Below are 15,327 nucleotides of genomic sequence, written 5' to 3' on the forward strand. Positions count from 1 at the left end.
TGCTGTTAGGAAGACCGTGGCAGTATGATACCAAGGCAGTGCATGATGACTTCACCAACAAAATCTCTTTCAAGCAAGCTGACAAGAAGATTGTTCTCAAACCGTTATCTCTTCAAGAGGTTTGTAAGGATCAGATAAAAATGAGAGAAAAGAAAAAGAGTGAGACACTTGAGAGGAAAAAGAGTGAGACGCTTGAGAAGGAAAAGAAAGGAAAGAAAAAGAGTGAAACACTTGAGAGGGAAAAGAGAGAAAACAAAAAAAGTGAAACACTTGAGGGCAAACAACTTTATTTAGCAACAAAAAAGGAGGTAAGGAGGGTGCTTTGTGCGAGACAACCCCTATATTTATTGTTTTCTCAACGTCAGATGTTGCATGCTAACCCAATTGATGAATTTAAATTGTCTTCTAGTATTCAGTCTCTTCTGCAGGATTTTGATGATGTGTTTCCAGCAAGTGTACCAAATGGTTTGCCACCATTGAGGGGAATTGAGCATCACATTGATCTCATTCCAGGAGCGTCCTTGCCCAATCGGCCAGCTTATAGGAGCAACCCACAAGAAACTAAGGAGATCGAAAGGCAAGTATCCGAACTCCTGAGCAAAGGTTGGGTGAGAGATAGTATGAGTCTGTGCGTTGTACCTGTCATTCTAGTACCCAAGAAGGACGGCTCATGGAGGATGTGTTTAGATTGTAGAGCCATAAACAACATCACCATCAAGTATAGACACCCAATCCCCAGGTTAGATGATCTTCTTGATGAACTGTATGGTGCATGTGTGTTTTCTAAAATTGATTTGAAAAGTGGCTATAATCAGATTAGAATTATAGAGGGAGATGAATGGAAAACTGCCTTTAAAACAAAATATGGTTTGTATGAGTGGATGGTTATGCCATTTGGTTTGACTAATGCACCTAGTACTTTCATGAGATTGATGAACCATGTTTTAAGGGAATTTATTGGGAAATTTGTGGTGGTGTACTTTGATGATATTCTTATCTATAGCACTAGTCTTGATTTGCATGTTCAACATTTGCAATCTTTTTTAAGTGTGCTTAGGAAAGAAAAATTGTATGCCAACCTAGAAAAGTGCTCCTTTTGTACTGATCATGTGGTGTTTCTGGGTTTTGTTGTTAGTGCTGAGGGAGTACGGGTGGATGTGGAAAAGGTTAAGGCCATCCAAGAATGGCCAACACCTAAGACCCTGAGTGAGGTGAGGGGATTTCATGGTTTAGCAAGTTTCTATAGGAGATTTGTTAAGGATTTTAGTACATTGGCTGCACCTCTAACTGAAGTTGTTAAGAAGAATATGGGTTTCAAATGGGGTAAGAAACAAGAAGAGGCATTTGCTGCCCTCAAACATAGGTTAACTAATGCACCCATTCTTGTTATGCCTAATCTTGCAAAATCCTTTGAAATTGAGTGTGATGCGTCAAATGTGGGTATTGGGGCTGTTTTGTTGCAAGAGGGACATCCAATAGCTTATTTTAGTGAAAAGTTAGGAGCCGCTGCCCTTAACTATTCAACTTATGATAAGGAATTGTATGCTTTGGTTAGGGCTTTACAAACTTGGCAGCATTACCTATTACCCAAAGAGTTTGTCATCCATAGTGATCACGAGTCCTTAAAATACTTAAAAGGCCAAGGAAAGCTTAATAAGAGGCATGCTAAATGGGTAGAGTTTTTAGAGCAATTTCCATATGTCATCAAACATAAAAAGGGGAAAGGGAATGTAGTGGCTGATGCACTGTCTAGGAGACATGCTTTACTTGCTATGCTTGAAACTAAACTGTTTGGTCTCGAGTCTTTGAAAGACATGTATGTGCATGATGTGGACTTTGCTGAAATTTTTGCTGCATGTGAAAAGTTTTCTGAAAATGGTTACTATAGGCATAATGGATTCTTGTTTAAAGCAAATAAATTGTGTGTGCCTAAGTGTTCCATTAGAGAGTTGTTTGTGAGTCAATCACATGAGGGGGGGTTGATGGGACACTTTGGGGTTCAAAAGATCCTGGAAATTCTGCAAGAACATTTCTTTTGGCCTCATATGAGGCGTGATGTGCATAAGTTTTATGGTCATTGCATTGTGTGTAAACAAGCTAAATCTGAGGTTAAACCTCATGGATTGTATACTCCTTTTCTTGTTCCTGAATATCCTTGGACTGACATATCTATGGACTTTGTTTTGGGGCTGCCCAAAACCAAGAATGGAAAGGATTTTGTGTTTGTTGTTGTTGACAGGTTTTCTAAGATGGCACACTTCATCCCTTGCAAGAAAGTGAATGACGCTTGTCATGTGGCTGATTTGTTTTTCAAAGAAATAGTGTGGCTTCATGGATTACCGAGGAGCATTGTCAGTGATAGGGATGTAAAATTCCTTAGTCACTTTTGGAGGACCTTGTGGGGTAAGATTGGTACTAAATTGTTGTTTTCTACTACTTGTCACCCACAAACTGATGGTCAAACTGAGGTAGTCAATAGGACTTTAGGCACACTGCTTAGGACTATTTTAAAGAAAAATCTTAAATCTTGGGAAGCCTGTTTGCCTCATGTTGAGTTTGCTTATAATCGGGCTGTTCATAGCACAACTAATTGTTCACCATATGAGATAGTGTATGGATTTAATCCTTTGACTCCTCTTGATTTGTTGCCTATGCCTAACATTGCTATGTTTAAGCATAAGGATGCACAGGCTAAAGTTGAGTATGTGAAGAAGTTGCATGAGCAAGTGAAGGCTCAAATTGAAAAGAAAAATGCGAGATATGCAAGGCAAGCCAACAAAAGCAGAAAGAAAGTCGTGCTTGAACCAGGTGATTGGGTTTGGGTACACCTGAGGAAGGAGAGGTTCCCAAAACACAGGAAGTCCAAGCTTCAACCTAGAGGAGACGAACCATTCCAAGTGTTGGAGAAGATCAACGACAATGCCTACAAGATTGACTTGCCTAGTGAGTATAATGTAAGTGCCACTTTCAATGTGTCTGATCTATCTCTTTTTGATGCAGATGGAGGGGCCTTGGATTTGAGGACAAATCCTTTTCAAGAAAGAGGGAGTGATGAGGACATAACCAAGGGCAAGGACCATGAAGCACTTGAAGGTCCCATGACCAGAGGCAGACTTAAACAAGTCAAACACGTCATAGAGACAAGGCTGGTCATTTGTATAACTGCCATTGATGATGATTGAAGGCCCAAGTGGAGAAAGATGAAGGCCCAGAGGTAGAGACACTACCAAGACTACTAATTGTTGCTGAAGGCCCAAACTAATTTAAAGGCCCAAGTTAAATATGTTTTTAGTTATAATTTTTATTTATTGTAATTTTGGCCCAAACTGTTTAGAAGGCCCATGTCTATTTTTATCTTTTTGTTCAGCTACACTATAAGTATTGGTTTTTGTTTTCAATAAAGAAACTTTTGGCATTTGATAAAATTTGGTGAGAGTTTCTCTCTGGGTTCCTTGTTGAACCAATTATCAGACTTATTAAGGTAATCCTTGTGGCGTCTATCCTGACTTATCTTCCTTCACCGGAAGTGGCGTCTACCCTGACTTATCTTCCTTCACCGGAAGTGGCGTCTATCCTGACTTATCTTCCTTATCCTGACTTATCTTCCTTCACCGGAAGTGGCGTCTACCCTGACTTATCTTCCTTCACCGGAAGTGGCGTCTATCCTGACTTATCTTCCTTCACTGGAAGTGGCGTCATCCAACCTCCGTAGCCTGTATCAAACGATCCACTCCTAGTCAGGATCACATCAATTGTTACAAAATACATTTCAACAAATGGTTATCACATCTTTGGATGGATTAAAATATAGAGAGAGAATATAAATAAAGACATTAAAGAGGATAAAAAAATGATAGTCTCTCAAATTTGAAGTATGTATTTTTTACTCACATTTTGTAGTTAGATATTGAATATAAATCTCTAAAATCAATTTACATTCATATAAATATTTACATATAAATAAGACAACTACAAAAGATAGAAACCATTTGGTTTGAAAGACATGATAAATTTAGAAAACTCATTCACACGGTCGTTCAATGTTATCGAGTTTTGGTAAACTTGCATGAAACTCGTGTAATTTTTAATTTTTTATGTATATTTTTTAAATATTAGTTATATAAAAATAAAGTCATAAAATTAATAAATTGAAATTTTGCATTTATTATATGACCACGTCCCTTTCTTGTCACATGCTTGCCTAAAATAAATAAGATAAGTTATAACATTTTCAATGATAATTTTTTTTATTAAAGATTATTCTATAAAGGTATCTGTAAGTTATGATTCAAGTTGTTCCATATTGGTCAATTCTAAGGCATGTGATGCATTATTAGGTAAAGACTCATTTACTTCTTTATCAAGAGAATGATATATGGACTAATCATTATAGAGTCTTTTAGAATTCAATATCGATGATTTAATTATTTATCAATTAGAATGATTAATCATAAAGATAACATATAAAATACAAGTTAAACTTGTGTATAATATAAACTATAATTGTAATTAATCAAAAAAATTTGAATATTTAATGGAAATTTATATTTAACAAATTTCATGAGTTAATTTGAATTGCATATAAAGATAAAAATGAATAATAGATCAATTATAATAACGAAATGATAAGTTATTTTAAAAGTGATTCTCTAATCGTACTCAATTACACGTGTCCTCAATTACAATGACATCGGGGAATTTGCTTGACTTTTCGTTTCAGTTATATGAATACATGAATTTTCTTTTATAGAATTTTTATACAATGTTGGTAAAAACAATCATATCATAAAAAAAATTAAAATTTATTATTAATATATTTTATTTAATTATTATAAAAATAAAAAAAATAGTTTTTTTTCTTAAAAAGGTAAATGGAGAATATTGTTTAAAAATTTTATGAAATCCTACTATATTTATATTATCGTATTATGTTTAAATTCAAAGTAAATTAAAATATTTGTATATATTAATTTGTTTTATTAAAAATATATGTTAGAGTGGTTTAATTTAAATAATTAAATAATTATAGTTGTCTCGTATATTTGTAGGATTTAAAAAAAATGATATTTTCATTATTTTTAAACAAATTTTTCAGAATAAAAATAGAAATATTTTCATGAGACACGAAAATTATGTTTTAAGTCTTTAAATTTAGAGTTAATTATAATCCACATGTAATTTGTTTTTATTATATTTGTCATTTTTTATTATCTTTAACTGCATTTGTTAATTATGTGACATCTTTGTTAATAAATTTAATAAAAAAAATTATTTAGGAAAGAAGAAACAAAGAAAAAAATTATATTTAAATAATGATAATTTTTTGTCAAAATTTATTTTCATACTCAATTAAATATATTTTTTTAGATTTACTTAATAAAACTTTAAATTTTAATTAGTTCATTAAATTTTAATATAAATAATTTTAGAGACATGTACTCTAGATCAGTCATTTTAATGTAGAATAATAATATGTTAAAAGAAATCAATAACAATATTTTAGAGAGAAAAAAAAAATTCATGTGTTCATATAACTGAAACGAAAAATCAAGCAAATCCCTTGATGTTATTGTAATTGAGAACACGTGTAATTGAGTATGATTAGAGAATCACTTTTAGAATAACTTATCATTTCTTTATTATAATTGATCTATTACTCATTTTTATCTTTACATACAATTCAAATTAACTATTAAAATTTGTTAAATATAAATTTTCATTAAATATTCAAAATTTGTTGATTGATTACAATTATAATTTATATTATACACAAATTTAACTTGTATTTTATATGTTATCTTTATGATTAATCGTTCTAATTGATAAATAATTAAATCATCGATATTGAATTCTAAAAGAGTCTATAATGATTAATCCATAGACCACTCTCTTGATAAAGGAGTGAATGAATCTTTACCTAATAATGCATCTCATGCCTTAGAATTGACCAATATAGAACAACTTGAATCATAACTTGCAGGTACCTTTATAGAATAATCTTTAATAAAAAAATTTATCATTAAAAATGTTATAACTTATCTTATTTATTTTAGGCAAGCATGTGACAAGGAATGGATGTGGCCATATAATAAATGCAAAATTTTAATTTATTAATTATTTTATGACTTTATTTTTATATAACTAATATTTAAAAAATATACATAAAAAATTTAAAAATTACACGAGTTTCATGCAAGTTTATCAAAACTCGATAACATTGAACGACCGTGTGAATGAGTTTTCTAAATTTATCATGTCTTTCAAATCAAATGGTTCATATCTTTTGTAGTTGTCTTATTTATATGTAAATATTTATATGAATGTAAATTGATTTTAGAGATTTATATTCAATATCCAACTACAAAATATGAGTAAAAAATATATACTTCAAATTTGAGAGACTATCATTGCTTTTTTATCCTCTTTAATGTCTCTATTTATATCCTGTCTCTATATTAATCGATTGAAAGATATGATAATCATTTGTTGAAATATGTTTTGTAACAATCTTGTTCTTTGGCCTAGACATCACTTGAGAAATATGGACAAAAAACTTCGAGTAAGAGAAAATCTTAAATCCTTTTGTGAAGGGATACTTTCTGATCGACAATTGTCGAGATCAATTATTATTACAATGCATCATAAATATATATTTTAAATATTTAAATTTATGTCATCATTAAAAGTAATAATAAGTATTTTTAATAAATCCATAACTAATAAATATTTACAATATACAATTTGTATTTTAATTAAAAAAAATGTCAACCAAACATTTGTTTACAATCTATTTTTAATTGCTTACCCTAAACGTCAATTGAGAACCATTTTCAGTGTATATTAATTTATTAGTTGAGATGCATTAAATTAAAATCATTTTAGCATTAATTTAACTAAAATAATGCTAACTTTTAAATTAGCGACAACATATTAGTTATATTAATGTATATGTTTAGTTATCTATTATATTTATCTATTTAAATAAAATTATGAAATTAATGTAACTATATCTTAACTTGTGAATTTCATATCAAATTCAATTCTTAAATTTTATAATACAATAAATAATAACAATTAAAAAAATCTTATTCCATTAAATATGACCTATATAGATCACATAATATTATTTGGTTCAGTTAAAAACCAATTATTATTTTTTAAAAAAATTTATAATTATAATTAATTATATAATGAAAGCTAAGATTCTCTAACTAAAATTTGATTGTTTTAATTTTATAATAGTTGGAATTATAATTAATTATATGATAAAAGATAACTTTAACCAAAATTATTAATTTTAGTGATAACATAATGTAAATATTAAAAATATAAATTTAAAATATATATGGAAACTAAATAGAAGATTAAAAAGCGATCATAGTGTCTGAAATTTGTACTATATATTTATTATTGTGTAATTTTGTTAATTTTTTGTCAACCCAAAATTAATGTAATGTACTTTTTATTAAAATTAAATTTTCAAAAAAATTAATTAAGCTTCAAGAATATATCAATTTTTTTTGTATATTTATGATTTGAAAGAAAAAAATTACAAATTAATTATATTTGAAAGCAAAATATTAAAATATAAATTTAGAAACATGTAAATTAAGATTTAGGATCCAAATAAAATAATCTATTGGAGTAAAAAGTTATTAAAAATTTTATAAACTGATATGATATATGAAGACAAAAAAATTTATTAAAAATAGTACATTTAACATCATGAAGTTAACATTAATTTTCAAAAAAAATCAATGTTAACTCAAACATGATGACATACTTATAATTAAGATCAATTTATTAACATTGTTTTTTTTTTATAAAAAAAACCAATATTAATACAAATGTCATAGCTTCAAAATGGAAGCAGCAGACCTTTCCAAAGTGTAAAATTGAACCCTTTCTCCAAGAAAATGTTACTTGTGCAGTGTGACATTGGTTCGACCTAATTGCTTTCTCTCACTTCCAAATAACAACAAGTCCACCTCTAGGCCACCACCTACCCATTTCTACATGTCTCCCAAAGCATTCCACCTTCTGCTGTTCTACCCCTAAAATCTTCATTAAAAAATTGAAATATAATTCAATTGAAATATGGTCAGAGTATAATTTTGGTGAATGGAGGAATTAAATTCAATATTTAGATTAATAATATTTAATATATAAAAAAATTATTCAAAAAATAATTACTCTTCAATAACTTGATATTTTATAATTAAAAATAATTAACCGTGTAATTTAAAGACGTTGTTTGTAATGTATCTATAAATATATGATACAAAAGTGTCCAACATGTCAAAATAAAAAATTATAAGAATTCGATACAAATAATTTAAATTCAAAAATTACAGTTATACATAAATTAAAATACGAAAATAAAATATTTAATTAAATTTAATATTTTATTTTTCTGATTTTATCATTTATTTGTATGTTAAAATGATTTTTAATTTAAAATATAAATTGAATTAACTTTATTTTCATCCAAAAAAATTTATAACATATACAAAAAATCAATCTCTTTAAATCATTTTAATTAATACAACTATAAAATATATAATTTTACAATATTTGTTTCTAAATTTTCTTAGCCTTTTTTTTGTTGTAAATTGTAATTCGTATACGTATTATATGTTCTTTTAGAAATATTATATAAAAAAAATAAAAAAGAATGCGCGGGTAAGAGAGAGAATCTGACACGTCAACGGCACGTGATTCAATGTATACAATATTAAAAAAAAGTTTAGATCTTGAAAAATGTTTCAGCACGTTTCCCTATTAAAAATGATACAACCGGTTGCCTTCACAAAATCTAAACCGTTTTAAATTATTAAATAGGATGGACACCATTCATTATTTGATTTTTTTGAAACTTTCGCACCCTAGATATCTTCGTATAAGAACGAATGAACACGATTGAGAAGGTTGACGACCAAAAAATTTAATCATAAACCAAAAAAATAAAGAAAATGAACTCGTACTCGTGTAGTTTTTAGATAAAAATTATAGTTGTAGTGTGTTCTTCCACCTTCTCTACATGCAATAGAGGTTGACTAAAAAAATATAAACTTTTGTATTGTGAGAAACAAAGAAAACGTAAACAGAGAAACAAAGAAAACAAATTTGTTTGAGATAAAAATCAAAGCTTTTTGGAAATAAAAATCGCAGCTTTAGTGTTCTTTCACCTTCTCTGCATACAATAACGAAAGTAATGAAAGAAGTCAGAAAACAAAATAAAAAAATTTAAACCTTTGTATTGTTAGAAGTCACAAAGAAAACGAACCTGCACTAAGAGAGTTTTGAGATCAAAATGACAACTTTGATGTATTCTTCTACCAAGAACACAATATAGAAATGTAAACTTGGAGAGAAACGCAAATACGATATCGTTGTCATGAAATCTGAGATAAAAATCACAATTTTGGTGCAAAAAAATCACAGCTTTAGATGTAAAAAAACAGGGAGAATGAAAAAATGGAAAGAAGGAACAGAGAAGGGGGAGATAACAATTCGGGAGAGAGAAATGAGAGAAAGTGAAAATGATAAAAAAAATGGCACTTCAAAAGAAAAAGACGTGCAACAATAAATGAAAATGATAAAACGCGTGCCACAATAAATGTTTGACATTTCATTACCCAAGCACATCGGGAAAAGTAAAATGTATTGGAAATGCTTGGAATTGGAAACACATCGTTTTGTAAACCATTCACTATGATGTGACATTTTTGGACGGAAAAGTGGGTTAACCACAACGTAACACATAGGCACCTAGGACCTTGTTTATATAATGATAGATGATGTATGTATGATGTATCCATTCCATGATAAAAGTAGATAGGGCTAAATTGAAGATAAGATATAAAAATAGGGCTAAAAATAAAATCATTATGGTAAAGTTACAATTTGAGTGAAGGGTTAGTTCCAGATTTTAAGAAAAAAATAAATGACCCCATAAAAAAAGGAAAAAAATAAATTATATATATATATATATATATATTTATATAACAATAGATAAAATATACTCAATTGGATAACTATTTTTTGTCTCTAATTTTGGTAGACAATTTTATTTTTCAAAACTTAGATTTAAAAACAAAACAAAAATCTGCGGAGGACCCTGCTAGAGAGAATCGCTTCTGGTATCGTCGGAGGAGATTGCAAAAGCTTCGTGGAGACTTAATATGAAAGAGTTTCATTTGTCAAGCCAAACAAATGATCACTAAAATCATTAATCCTTCACTTTCCGTGCCTTTCTTTATAAACCCAGAGGCATTCTTTCTTCCTTCTTTTTTCTGTTGAAAGTTGAAACGTTTCTTTTCCTTTTTTGTGTTCAGTTGTGCAAATCCAGGTAGTCATCCTTCACCTTTTTCCTCTTTTTCATTATTTGAATGTTTAAGTTTCTGTACTTTGTAATGGATTTGTTTTGTTATAATGGTGATATGTTGAATTGTGATGGGTCTGATTTTGTTCTAGGTGTTGGTGTGTTGCTTTGTGTAAATCTAATGTATCTTTGTTTACTCTTTTAAACTTTAGAACTAAAATTATGTATATATTATAAAATATATTAAACTAAAATTAACAATGAACGTTAATTTACATATAATAAAAGATATTATTTTAATACAATAAAATATGATAGCATAATAAAAATACTAATATATAAGTGCAATAATGCATATGTTTATTTTATATTTATAATTTTTTTTATACCTATATGTATAATAATCATATTTCTTTATACTATAACTCAGTAATAAAATAAATTATATAAATTTTATCACAATATAAAGATGTAGACTTGTGGTGTAGACTTGTGGTGCCTGTGTATCGCTAGTAAAAAGAAAAGCGTACATCCAATAAAGTGAATCGTATCGTGTTCTGTTGGGTTCCCAAAGGAAAAGGAAAAGCATCAGGTCAGGTCAGGTCAGGTCAGGTCAGGGAATTAGCGTGTAACCGACTTCTCCTTCCATCCTCTCCGGAGTTGTGTGGAAAGAAATCAAATAAAATAAAATCATAGTTCAGCTCAAGTGAGGATTGATTGATTGATTGATCGAATTAGAATTAGGGTTTGTGGTGAAGAAATGCAGATAGAGGTATGTTCATGGGTGTTACAATGATTATGCGCTCCCATTCTTCATTTTCTTCTTCTTCTTCCCCTTTGTGCAACAACGATAAAATGTGTTCCGTCGAATGCCGATTCCGATCGGCGTTCGATTCATATTCCGTCGCTTGTGAGGCCTTCTCTGAACCTCAGCCTTCCCCTCTTTGATACACTCTCTTCTCTCCCTCTCCATCTCGGCGCCGTCGCCATGGCCACTTTCCACGTTGTTGAGAAAGATCCAACCTCCAGATACGCGCGGGTATGTATGCTATTGCTACCTTATTATTATTGTTTATTGTTTAATTATCATTGTAATTGCGTTTTTGTAATCGTTATAATTGCTTTATGCTCCTTCAGTACGATGAATTGTTGGGGAAAGGAGCCTTCAAGACTGTGTATGCCTGCCTCCCTATAACTCATTCATTCCTTTGCCGCTTTTATTGTTATTATAAATTTATTATTATTTATTTGAATTTGAATGCTGTTTTTTGTATGTTGGATTGGTGCAGATTCAAAGCGTTTGACGAAGTAGACGGAATCGAAGTTGCGTGGAACAGGATAGGCGTTGAGGACGTTGTGCAGACGCCGCAGCAGCTGGGAAAATTGTACTCGGAGGTTCACCTGCTCAAGTCCTTGAAACACGACAATGTCATCAAGTTGTATAATTCTTGGGTCGATGATACCGCCGGCACCATCAACATGATCACAGAATTGTTCACCTCCGGAAGTTTGAGGCAGTTGAGTTTTTTTCTTCCTATAAATACTCGTTCATTTAGGGTTTGGTTGAATGTGATTGCATGAATGAGATGAGTGTCTAATCCTATTAATTTTTATCTGGTAAATGTGTGCCGAGGCCCAAGGGTATTTACATTGAAATGTGCTTATTTTTTGTTGGAAAATGTCAGAATTGATTTTCTAAATTTAAAACAATCCTGGGCAAAGTCTTTTGCTTTCCTTTTCTCGTGAGTTGAGTTTTTTGAATTCGCTCTAAACACTAAGTGCATGATTGATTCACGGTTTGGTAGATTTGATTTTGTTGACTCTGATCAAATGTGATTGAGATTTGAGCCTATGCTAATCTGCATCACTTATTTATCTTGAAGGTGCTAGAATTGATGTTTTAACCCTAAAACAAATAGGGGTTAAGCTTTTCTGCTTTCCTAAGAATGTGGATCTTGCCTGTACAGGTACCGGAAAAAGCATAAGAATGTGGATATGAAAGCCATCAAGAACTGGGCACGGCAGATTCTTCGCGGCTTGTGCTTTTTGCACAGTCAAAGTCCTCCTATTGTTCATAGGGACCTGAAATGCGATAATATTTTTGTCAATGGAAATAGTGGACTGGTTAAGATTGGAGATCTTGGATTGGCAATTGTCATGCAGCAGCCTACTGCTCGGAGTGTCATCGGTAATATGATTGATTTCTGATCCTGTCCTGAGGTTTTTGCTTAATGAAACCTTGTAAACTAAACAGAAGCTAAACATTTTACAATCTTGCTTGGTAACAGGTACACCGGAGTTCATGGCCCCAGAGCTTTATGAGGAGGAATACAATGAACTTGTTGACATATATTCCTTTGGCATGTGCATCTTAGAAATGGTTACCTGTGAGTACCCGTACAGTGAATGTAAAAATCCTGCACAGATATATAAGAAAGTTACCTCTGTAAGTCTGCTGCAATGGAGTTCATTAAATATTTCACGCTGTTTTTCTCTTTCTTTCTTTCTTTAATTATTTATTTATGCTGATTTATCTTGTTTTTTAGTTATTAATCATATGAATTTGTTTTTTTTTTGTTTTTACTTTCAGGGTATAAAGCCTGCCGCCCTTGCTAAAGTAAATGATCCTGAAGTGAAGCAATTCATAGAGAAGTGTCTAGTTCCAGCATCTATGAGATTGTCTGCATCTGAACTTCTGAAAGACCCATTCCTTGCAACTGAAAACACAAAGGAGATCAATCATGATACGCTGCAGCTGCCTAATCCTCACATCAAATTGGTGAATCTACCAAAATGCGAGCCTCATCCCATGGAGATAGATTCATACTCCAGGCGTACTTCACCTGGCTCCTCCATGGGAAGAATTGAAGAAACTTCTCAAGTTTCATTTTTTGATCTTGTGAGGATGACTGACAATAACAAATTGATGCTAAGAAGGGAGAAAAATGCTGAAAGTACAATTTCACTTACGCTGAGAATTCCAGATGCTTGTGGTGAGTGATATTCAGATGTATCTTTTTTTCTTTTACTGTGCGATATGCAGATACACATGCATAATACTTAATATATGTCTGTAGGTGGAGCAAGGAATATCCATTTCCCATTCTATATGGATTCTGATACAGCAATTTCCATTGCTGAGGAGATGGTGGAACATCTGGAACTCTCAAATGAGGATGTATCTGTCATTGCAGAGCTAATAAACGACATGATTGCTAAGCTTGTCCCCAACTCGAAACCCTTATGTGAGAAACTCTCATCCGAAACAAATCTATTGTACAGGCCTTCTTCGGAAGTTCAGAATGGTGAACAATTCAATTGCCACTGGCCATTACAATCAAGTGATTATGATATGAAGGCAATGTATAAGGATCTAGTTCATTCACGGCCTGTGGATGGGGATGATCAGGAGAAACAAGAATCTGTTATGTCAGATATATCAGCAGCGTGTGGGATTACAATTGCCTCAGATTCTAAAGTTGTAGAGCCCGATATTTTTATTTTTGATGAGTTCTGGGAGGGGTTCTTCAATTCCACTTCAGATATCAGGTTTTGTGGGCAAGAGGATGGACACAAGAATCAATCAGAGAACTCCGTAGGCTCTTTAATCAATTCATGTTGCTGCCCATTCAAAAACTTTGACATGTCAAGTATATGTTCTCTTACTCTAGCTGACAAAGATCCTTCAGAAGGGCTGCGGTTGGATATTGAAGCAATAGATACATACTTTGACCGACGCTTTCTTGAGCTTGAGATGATGAGGCAGGAAGCCATAAAAAGTGCAAAGAGGAGGAGACATTACGAGGAAGAACATACCTGTTATGTGATGCATTAGAATGATTTCCTTTGTATTTTTTTTTCTAAATATTTTTTTTTTGTATTCGTTTAAATCATTTGATTTGATTTCTGACAGCCTTGCTTTTCTCGTTTTTCTTGACGGAATATGCTTTTGTTGGTATGGGATATGGCCTGCAATAGGCCGTGTTATTTTAATAGATACTATATGTGAATGTCACGTTACGAAATAGAGCTAGTTTTTGATTAATTAAAGTGTGAATTTATCATTTCATTTTGTGGTCAAATGCTTTTTATTACCGTAATTTATGTTAAATGACATTACATGCTAATCTGTTGCACCTTATAGATGGCCAAACCCACATGTTATAGGTTATAATCAATTAGAAAATGGCATTCCACTAATCCACCCACGCAGAGATGACAGAACAACTGTGCAATTCAAAGCATAATTTAATTTATTGCAGGTAGCAATGTTGTAACCACAATGAGGTGAAGTTTCTCTCTATTCATGAGACGATTCTCTATCTATGAGAAGCTTTGTATGCCTTAGGGTTTTCTTTTAGGGTTTTTGTCTATTAGAATTGTTGTCTTGACACGGCTACTAGACCATGGACACTACCATTGATATGGCTGGGTTGACGATGGAGGAAGGAGTCAGAACTAGAGATACAGGCTGAAGATTGGAGCCATGGAGGAGTGGATTGTTTGTTGTGCTCGGTCAAGAATTGTTCCATAAGGAATCGCATCTATCTATTAGGTCGAGGTTGGTGTGTGAACAACTGAAAAGTGAGGCACCGTGCGGCCCTATTGTTTACATGGTATACCACGATGTGAACCCATAGTTTTCAAAAGAGGCACCGTGCATACATGTTAGCAGTCCGATATGCATCAATAAAATTGAATGGCATAGATTGAATAACTAAAGTCCGTTTTGAAAACGGTTATTCAATTTTATATTGGTTTTTGAGTGCACGTATCGGAGAAGACAAGTTATGGTGGATGATGTGTCATGTTGGTTCACAGCGGAAACTGTAGGCATGGTGCTAACCATGGTTACAGATTCCAGGGATCGTTTTAGTAATGGAGCTATTGGCTGCGGCGTGCAGCGTGGCCTGTCTTCTTCCCGTTTTAACCCCCTTTCTAGCATTATCAATTTATTTGTGATTGAATTTGTTTGTGCATAGTTAATCTGAGGAAGCAATATA

The 15,327-nt window shown here is 31.7% G+C and overlaps 1 pseudogene across 1 annotated transcript; it reads left to right on the plus strand.

Moving 5' to 3' along the window:
* The first annotated feature begins 10,800 nt into the window (after window positions 1-10,800).
* On the plus strand, window positions 10,801-14,369 carry LOC114403159 (annotated as a pseudogene). The gene is made up of 7 exons (XR_003664606.1): window positions 10,801-11,363; window positions 11,462-11,499; window positions 11,614-11,841; window positions 12,292-12,512; window positions 12,613-12,770; window positions 12,915-13,317; window positions 13,402-14,369. The product of XR_003664606.1 is annotated as a serine/threonine-protein kinase WNK8-like (transcript).
* The last annotated feature ends 958 nt before the right edge of the window (window positions 14,370-15,327 follow it).

This window comes from Glycine soja, chromosome 20, assembly GCF_004193775.1.
Source record: "Glycine soja cultivar W05 chromosome 20, ASM419377v2, whole genome shotgun sequence".
NCBI classification, from domain to species: domain Eukaryota; kingdom Viridiplantae; phylum Streptophyta; class Magnoliopsida; order Fabales; family Fabaceae; genus Glycine; species Glycine soja.